The 8,939-nt window shown below is 40.7% G+C and overlaps 2 long non-coding RNA genes across 2 annotated transcripts; both read left to right on the top strand.

Annotated features, from left to right (window-relative positions):
* Positions 1 to 36: 36 nt before the first annotated feature.
* On the top strand, positions 37 to 4,746 carry LOC114069155. Its single transcript, XR_003573734.1, has 2 exons — positions 37 to 351; positions 4,424 to 4,746. It is a non-coding gene; the product is annotated as an uncharacterized LOC114069155 (long non-coding RNA).
* A 481-nt stretch (positions 4,747 to 5,227) lies between these two features.
* Positions 5,228 to 8,087, top strand: LOC114069156. Its single transcript, XR_003573735.1, has 4 exons — positions 5,228 to 5,378; positions 5,935 to 6,094; positions 6,451 to 6,540; positions 6,728 to 8,087. It is a non-coding gene; the product is annotated as an uncharacterized LOC114069156 (long non-coding RNA).
* The last annotated feature ends 852 nt before the right edge of the window (positions 8,088 to 8,939 follow it).

The following is an 8,939-nucleotide window of genomic DNA, read 5'->3' as shown; positions in this document are numbered from 1 at the left end:
CCCTGCCCGCCTCCTCCCTGCCCGCGTCCCCCGCGCCTCGGCACAGCGGCCGCCGGGCCACGGGGCAGTCCCAGTCGGGTCCCTCGGGGGAACTGCGATCAGAAGACGCTGTGCTTTAGCCGTCTCACGGTGCTGCACACGTGGCAGTAAAGGTTCCTGTGTGGTCGTCGGGATGCTGTGCTGTAAATTCGGCTGCTACTAAAAAACAAACGCCGCTGACAGGCGCGGCCTCACTGTCCCAGTTTGTTCACCGAGGTAATTCGAGAAGTGCTTGTCCGTGTTAGCGGCTGGTTAAGTGATTTAACCTAAGATTTTCCAGAGCTCTGTGAGCCTCCATTTGTGTTTCATTCGGTACGTGAGGTAAAGGGAGGTTTTGTCCCCTTCTCACAGGGAAACCTAGTCAGTTCTAGGGCAGCACTAGTGTAATTTCCCTTCAACTCCAAGCCATGATGCCCAGCTCTCTTTGCACTTTGTAAGTATCTTTTCTTAAAGCCTTCCTCTTCCGCTAGTACAGTCAATCAGCCTGCTGCTGTTCTCTGTACCGTGGGTTCTGGCAGTGGGGAGATGGGTGACAGGGGGATGGATCTTGTGAGAAGGCATTGGTATCATACAGTCCCATGTCCTGACAGACGCTGTGACTGCGTTTCCCTAACCCTTCAGCAGGAAACAGGCCCCAAAGGGACCAGGAGCCAAGCGTGATATGGCTGGCTGGGGGGCAAGGACCTCGTCAGCCAGGACAGGAGCAGGGCGGTCTGGGGGCAGCTCAGAGTCCTGACTGCAGGGCAGGATTCTGGTGATGAGCAGATCTGAGGAGGAGCCAGGAGTCAGTGTCCTGGTCCAAGATCAGTGGAGTCCCTAGCGAGTCGGGGCACAATTGTGGCGAAGCTCAAGCGCTTCCTCAGTGTTACTCGTGTGGGATTGACACCCCTATGCCTGCAGAACCTGCCTTCAATAAGAGAAACTTATTGAAAGACCATTTCAAAAGCATGTGTGTAGCAGAGCTACACCTCTCAGTATAGCTTTCTCTCTAAACCCGAAACTGGAAAATAATCTTCATCTGCAGTCAAACAGAAAAACAAAACTGCTAGCATGACACACTGGGAAAGATCAGGTTATGAAGATAGTCAGTTCCATTTCTTTTGAGAACATATTCAGATTGTGTCACTACTCAAAAGGGAATATGCCACAGTGAGAAGGAAGCATTTTAACATATGCATATAAACACCCACAGTTAATATAAAAACTGTCAGAGTCGTTCACCCACACCATCCTCCAAAGTGCACAACAGACCTATGTGTGGCTGTTGGATTAATGAAAAAATCCTGGAAATTGGCAGACCGCTAATGAAAAATAACTGTCTTCTTAAAAACGTAATTATGCAATTTCAAAATTAGTAATAATATAGACATAATTTATAAAAGAAATGTTCACAGGAATAAATATTTCTTTGTTTAAAAATTTCATTAACCCTCAGCTCTGAAGTTTTAAACTTGGATTCCTTTGGATCAGTTGATTTTCCTAAAGAGATCTTCTAAAATCGTAGATATTTCATTGCCACATCAAATGAAGTTCTGCTACAGTAAACTAATCAAGCTTTTAAGGGAACTATATTTTTAATTAATGCTTTTCTTTTACAGTTATTAAGGCTTAAACATATTAAATCACATCTGATAATTTGCAAGTTTGTTACTGTCACTTTTTTAATATCTAAAGCAATTTCAAAGGTTGATGGTTCCATCATCCTGATACATTCATGTTTCTATTTAATAACCTCATTCTGTCTGTAAAAGGGATACATTCTCTTTCAATATGAATTCTCCCTCCTACGGGATATGCACTTCATTTACTTGTGTGCTCTCTCGCTCTTAAGTCTTTTATTAAAGCTATAAATAGTTTTTTAAATAAGGGTACCTTTCCTCAATTACAGTCCTGTTGAATTGTGTAGTAACTCAAGTTTTACATTTGCAGAAGAAATTTTGCCTTCAACAAATGTTTGATTCTGGTCAAAGCAGAGTTTTCTTAGCTCTAACCACAGAAAAATTACAGGTTCTTACTATAAAATTCAGAAGTACTTTCCTATACTGCTGCTACAAATTCATATTCTGCTCTTTGAAATTTTGTCATCTTGAAACTCTAGATGAGAAGAGGTGGTTCCATTGTTAGATACATTTTCCATTCTATTGTAGTATTTCTGAGCGCCTATTTTGTGTAATATCTAAGCACTGTCCAAAGAGTTTGCCTAAATCTAGGCAAGTATGTATCCTAGCCTGTAGAAAATATGACCCCTTTCCCAAATAAGTAGTCAAGTATTCATGAAAGCCCCTTTCTCTCTAAAGGTCTTTCTGGCTGAAGCTCTACTCTCTGCTTCCTGTGCCAGCATACCTTAAATTCCTTCCCTTATTCCCGCTAAGGCTTGATGTGGCTTGTAGAGGAAATTTCCGAACCAGTGATCTTGGTGAGAGGCCTTTGTACAAAATTCAACCACCTGACTATTATCAAGCATATAATATATAAAAAATCATGTTCAAAATTGAAAAGGAGCACACCACAAGTAGTTTTTTTGGAAGCAGCAGGCAAGGAGTCCGAAGAGCAGCTTTGGCTGCCCAGATCTCCCTGAGCTCAGAGGAGACTGTGCAGGTTTGGTCCTCTGCTGGAGTGGGCAATTTTGTTGCTCCCCTGAGAATGATTCAGCATTCTGCTTCCTTTAAGCGTCTCTGCAAGACACTGACCTTCACTCTGGAGCCCAGACAGCTGACAGGACCTTCTGTGGGGCAGAACTCCCAGTCAGCCTCGAAGAATACCCACCTCAGGTTGAAACAGTCTGATTGGTTTGTTCATTGCTGTAAAGAACTTAGAGGTGATGAAGAATGTGTGATTTTAACCTGATGCTGTGATTTCTCTGATGCTGAGAAATTTCCTGGAGAGATTATTTGGGTTCCTCTCTCTGCTGACAGCATTGACTTCTCCTTCCTAGGGTGTTCTTGAATTTATTGTTGGTGAGTTAATATAGAGAATGCTGGGAATATGTACCTGGACACAGTTTTCCCTGTCCCTGCAATATTCCTTATATTGCTTAACTACAAATTAGGGAGAGGATAATGGGACCTCTTTTTTATACAGCTAATTTATCACTTCATTACTAAATAGGAAATCTTCTTTTCCCTCCTGTTGTATGCGGCTATTAAGTAATCTTGCTTGACTCACACACACAGCCTTTCATGTGTTTCTTACTAAGGAAAAAAAATTACATAAGTTCAAGTTATTAGAAGCTGTGTCTTAGGCAGTGTGTTAGAATTTGAATTCAAATCCTCTAAATACTTGAGTATCTAGCATGTTGCTTTATAAAAGTAGTTATCTACATGGATATGCTTGTGTGTTCATGCCTCTGTGTATGTGATATGCATTTAGGGAAATGAGAGAGTGCATAGCATGGAAAGGCAAACTCATGAAGTTCTGTTGGCAAATGCATTTAGGAAGGCAAAGGATTTTCTTCCTAATGTTTTTTCGTTGTTGGTTTGTATGTTGGCTTTTTGAGGGGAGAGAATAATGAAACTGTTCCTTGTTTCTTCATACCTCAGCATTCGTTAGAACAATTTCTACTTATTGGTAAAAAATGAGTTTCTTTTATTCATGCCCTTTGCCAGATCTAACTGTCTAATTTCAAGAATAATTGTTCTAAAGTTAGGAAAAGAACTTAATATAAAAAGAATCCTCCCTTTTCCCATTTAAAAACAAATCAATTCGGCAAAAAAGATCTATGTTATAGCCCCAAAACTTGGGTTCTTATACATACACCTATGTAACAAGACCAAGTGGCTATTGGAAATGTTGAGTTCCCAAAATCTGACTAAAATCAATGCCAGACTCAAACAAACTTTATTGTCTCAGTAAAATTTGGATTGGGAAATCTAGATCCCAGTTTTGATAGGGGAAAAAACCAGAAACTCGTTTTGAATATAGCTCTGTAACCTCATGTATATACAGTCTAGGGGAGACAGCAATAGAAGAGGTACGATGAAGGGAAAGAAATACATTCTCTCCTTCATTATCAAGTTTTTCTGTTCACTTTATGATAGTGAAACATTTTAAGTTATCTTTATCATTACAGCAATCAGTAGGCAGAAACAGTGCTTAGATTACACTCTTTCTGATCTTTATTCAACAAAGGAAGAACAGTCCTCTTCTGTCCATTGACTATTTGGTGAAACACCTCCTACAAAATATGTGTCAACAGGCATTTTGAAATGTAATCTGAACAACTCAAATATTAGCAAATTGATCCAGGATTTGGGCAGAGACTTATCTCAGAATGAAATGTGCATGAAAAAGTTAACAAAACATTAGCTAGAGAGGAGTATTTTCCAATCCAAGTTATGAAACAAGATTTTGTAATGCTTAACTGTTACTGTCTCTTTCACTGTAGCTTCTGAGGGCATTGCATTCCACCTAGCTACACCGGTATTGGGGCCAACAACTTCTGCTTGTGTTCAACTAAAGCAACATTTCTCCTTATGGAAAGTATTCTGGTTTTCCTTTCTCTGCTGGAAGAAACTGAGCAACTGCTGCCAGCTCCAGGGAACATGCATAGGCGAGTACTGTATTTCCAGAAAGTTTGATTAAATCTGAACCAAAGCAGTTCTTCCATAAAGACATGTTGTACTCAGGAAAGCACTGAAAAATGAAGGATTCACCATATTTCTTCATGGTTTGTTCTAGCAATTAAGCAGATGTAGTTTTAAATTTGAATTTGTCTGACTTCTATTTCCAGCTACTCTTTATACCATTCTCTGTTAAAGTGCCCTTTTGTTTCCGTTTTTCTCCCTGAGGAGATTATGACACCTCACAACCATATTTTGTATCATCTCTCTTTTCAATAGAGAAGCATAGGGAGATTTTTAAAGCTTAGCTAGCAGTGCTAGTCCTCAAAGTGGTAGCCCTTTCAAAATTGTGAGTTGTGCATTATGAGTGTCAGACTCACCAATGCAGCATACCAAGCTAAGATCAATGTTGTATTCAAAGATCCCATGGAAGCAAAGGATTTTTTCACTATGATTTCCAGTGTCATTGCTTTCCAGAGAATTGTGTTGCTTTTGCCCTATGCACTAGATGCAAAAGCCCAACACTACACTGACTTTGTACACAGGCAGTGGATCAGAGCCAGCCAGCAGAAGAGGCCAGGTTGCTCTGCCCTTGTCAGTGTTCATCCATAGGCTGCCAGATGCAGATTTTATCAGCAGCAACTTTATATTTTACCTTGGGATCAATGACTAAAAGGATGGATACCCCTTTCCTAGTGACTCCAACAAAGAGAAATCAGCAGGGATTTCTTAAAGAGAAATTTTTATGATCTGCTACTAAATCACTTCACTAGTTATAAGGTAAGCAAAAAGAACAGTTTTAAGAATAGTACTGTTCAGGTGGAAAGCACCATGGTAAATGTGAAATACACTGAAGTGAGATTAGGCCTTTTGTCATTCCAAGCAGAATGCTGATGAACCTATTTATTACACTAAAGTGGTGAAGTATAAATTATTTATGAGGAAAGGAATTTATTTTTCCTCATTCTGAGCTCCAGTCATTACACATTTGGCTCTGCAGCCACAGCTGTTTCTTTTAGAAACTGAATACTTGAGAAAAAACAGGCCAAGTAGAACACAACTCTGATTTCAATTGCAAATACTTAGAAATTTAAATAAAGCCAAAGAAATGCAGCAGATTGAAGTACTGGATATTTTCATTGCTCCAATGAAATCTCAATCACTAAATAAGTTAAAGCCAAACTGTAAAGGTGCCACTACAATTAAATATATTCCATAAGATGAGGACATCGGCAAGGTAGTACAGAGCTGTCACCCCAAAGGACCCTCCGGGGAGAAGTGAGAAGCAGCAAATATTTTGTAATGACACTAATGGAGTCTTACTGGATTTGGACAGATTTCAGATGTACTTGTTCTCCAAGTGGTAAAGGTCCATACTGAAACATTACAGCAGTAAACAAGAATGAAGAACAATTGGGAAAAAAGGAGAGAAATAACCCCCCAAAAAGACAACTGGAAAACCTGTGATGGCAAAATCACAATGATCTATCAAAGATGTGAGTGTAATTTTGACATGCCAAAAGAATTTCTTGGTGATGTCACTGCTTTGTAACATTTTTTTGGCTGGACAGTGTCAATACGGAGAAGTACTCATGGGAAAGTAATTATCAAACAAATTAGAATCTAACCCATTTCAGTTCATTGTGCACTTCATACCCCTCAGGGCCTAACCAAGGGAGAGACTAAGCTAACTTTTTTCTATTGGCCTTTCATTGACAGCAGTAGAACTATTCAATTCACTGTCACATAGAATTTGGATTAATGTGCATCCAGAACTATACCAATTTACTCTGGCTGTTATCCAACCCATCATTTCATTGTCTGTTTACAAACTGGTTTTATTTTTTTGCAGACTTGCCTACAGAAAAACTGAGCTAAATGAGCTACTAGACTGTGTATACACTGGGCTGCCAGCTAAAAGAAGTATATGCCCACAGCCGAGGTAATTCATATCAGTCCTGAGTTGTCACTTCTTGGCTACCTAGTTCTGTGTGCTGTATGCCTCTGTAAGGAATCAGTGTATTTAATGACATTGAAAATGCTGAAATTGTGAAAAAAAATCAGTTAATGCATCTATCTGTCTTTATATGCTACAAGTATGGAACCTTTAACAACATCTTATTTTTCAGTGTGTGAAAAAAGACCCAAAACCTCAGCAGGACAATGTTCTGCCTGCCTCCTGAATGTTACTGTTTTCAATACTCAAACAAATGAGTAGAAACTGAGGCTCTGCAGAGAACAGTTTGCAGAACAAGCCACTGTCTGCATCTGAGAATAAACCTGCAGTTAAAAAGAAACAGTCTCCCACTGCTATATCACTTCCAATCTAACTTCATTCTTAGAAGATCCATCAAAATAACTCTGACCAGCACAGTCTAGTGCAATTTGGGTCTGCACATGTTGTCCAACATGTTTTTTGCCTAGCTACTGAATGGAGGCTGTACTGGTGTGATCAACAGAACTTATGGGGGAAGACATGGCGTTGGGCTGCTTGCATCAGAGAACAGCCAGTGTTACCCTGAGAAAGGAGCCACTGGTGTATATCTGGAAGGCAGGCACTGTCTCCTTTCTGGGTCTCTGAACACTTGCATTTAAAGCTGCTCTGGGCAGAACTTTACAGCTTATTTTTGGAAGCCAAATGAAAGAGCTATTTGTCAAGCCTTTAACTTCAGATTGGTCAGCACAATTTTCTGAAAATTTATACAGCGTTCAGTCTTTATTCTGTGCCAAGTACGAGCTGCCTGCAGAGAACTACACTGCACTTAAAGCAATTGCACTTCAACTGTCATGTTCTAGGTGGAATCTCAAATGTTTACTAATCAGACAACAAGCCTTCCACAGTTCACTGTATGAATACCTTAAATCTCACCCTCTCCCACCACAGTGAAGGAAATCAAGTGGAAACTCTGGAGCAAGTTACTGTGTGTCCATGACATGCTGCAGCCATTCATCACGCAAAGACTTTTAAAATCCTACGCAATATATTATATCAACAAAGAATTCTAAGAACAAGAGTAAGAATATGGATGGTATTTTACAGCTTTTACATATATAAAACACTCAGCTAGCATGTATTCTGCTAGATCATGTGAAGAAACATTCTGTACTCCATCAATTACTAGCATTGGGTAAAACAAGTATAGAATGAAGAACTCAGAATAAATTTACATATATGCAGTTCAGACAGAAAATACTTGTAGCAAATGAAGTTGCAGTCAAACACTGAATTAACATACTGTGCTGGTTTTGACTGGGATAGAGTTAATTTTCTTCATAGTAGCTATTATGTGGCTGTGTTTTGGATTTGTGCTGAAAACAGTGTTTAATATAGGGGTGTTTTTGTTATCCCTCAGCAGGGTTTACACAAAGCCAAGGCCTCTTCTCCTTTTCACCCCACCCCACCAGCAAGGGGGCTGGGGGTGCACAAGGAGCTGGGAGGGGACACAGCTGAGACAGCTGACCCCAACCGCCCACAGGGACATCCCAGACCATATGATGACAAAGCTCAACGCATTAAGCTGGAGGAAGAAAAAAAGGAGGAATGGTTGGAGTGATGGCATTTGTCTTCCAAAGTAACTTAGGAGCCCCACATTCCGGACAGAGCTGAACACCTGACTGCCAATGGAAAGTCGAGAATTAATTCCTTGTTTTGCTTTGTTTGTGTGCATGGCTTTTGCCTTACCTGTTTAACTGTCCTTATCTCAATCCATGAGTTTTCTCACTTACTCTTCTGACTCTGTGCCCCTCCTCTGCACCAAGGAGTGAGTGAGCAAGCAGCTGTGTGGGGCCAAGTTGCCAGCTGGGGTTAACCCATGAAACATAATTAAATGCAAAAAAACTTTTTCAAAACCGAGGCAGACCTTTAAGTGAAAGAACTTTCTTATTTCTGACACCCACCATTATTTATCAGCATAGAGATAGTGACATAACAGCAAATATGCTCAAACTGACATGACGATAGATTTAAAACAATACAGCCTGTGTTGTCAGGAGGAATGTCTGCAGCAGATTGCTGATCCTGGTCCTGTGATATCACAGTTTTGAGTTGACAAAAGGTGTTCCTGACCAGTTACATCCTGTTCCACTGATGTTGATAGTGCCCTGGTTATACAGACTCCTATCTAGTGCCAAATTTCACCTTTGGCTATTGCCGGACTCTTCTCTCCCAGCTGTTCCCCAGTTTGAGCAGACTCTGGAGCACTCTCAGCCTGGCACAGACATCCTGCCGCTGCTGTTTCGCCCCAGCCCAGTGCAGGCGATGCTCTCGGCTGAGCACAGCCCGCCTCCAGCGCGGGCAGCACACACGTGGCTCTGTACCAGTTATTGTTCCGGGACTGGGAG

Source organism: Empidonax traillii, unplaced genomic scaffold (assembly GCF_003031625.1).
Source record: "Empidonax traillii isolate 1590-97213 ecotype Southwest subspecies unplaced genomic scaffold, ASM303162v1 scaffold1200:size254552, whole genome shotgun sequence".
Taxonomy (NCBI): domain Eukaryota; kingdom Metazoa; phylum Chordata; class Aves; order Passeriformes; family Tyrannidae; genus Empidonax; species Empidonax traillii.
The sequence above is the reverse complement of the archived record's forward strand: the minus strand, read 5'-3'. Positions and strand labels throughout refer to the sequence as shown.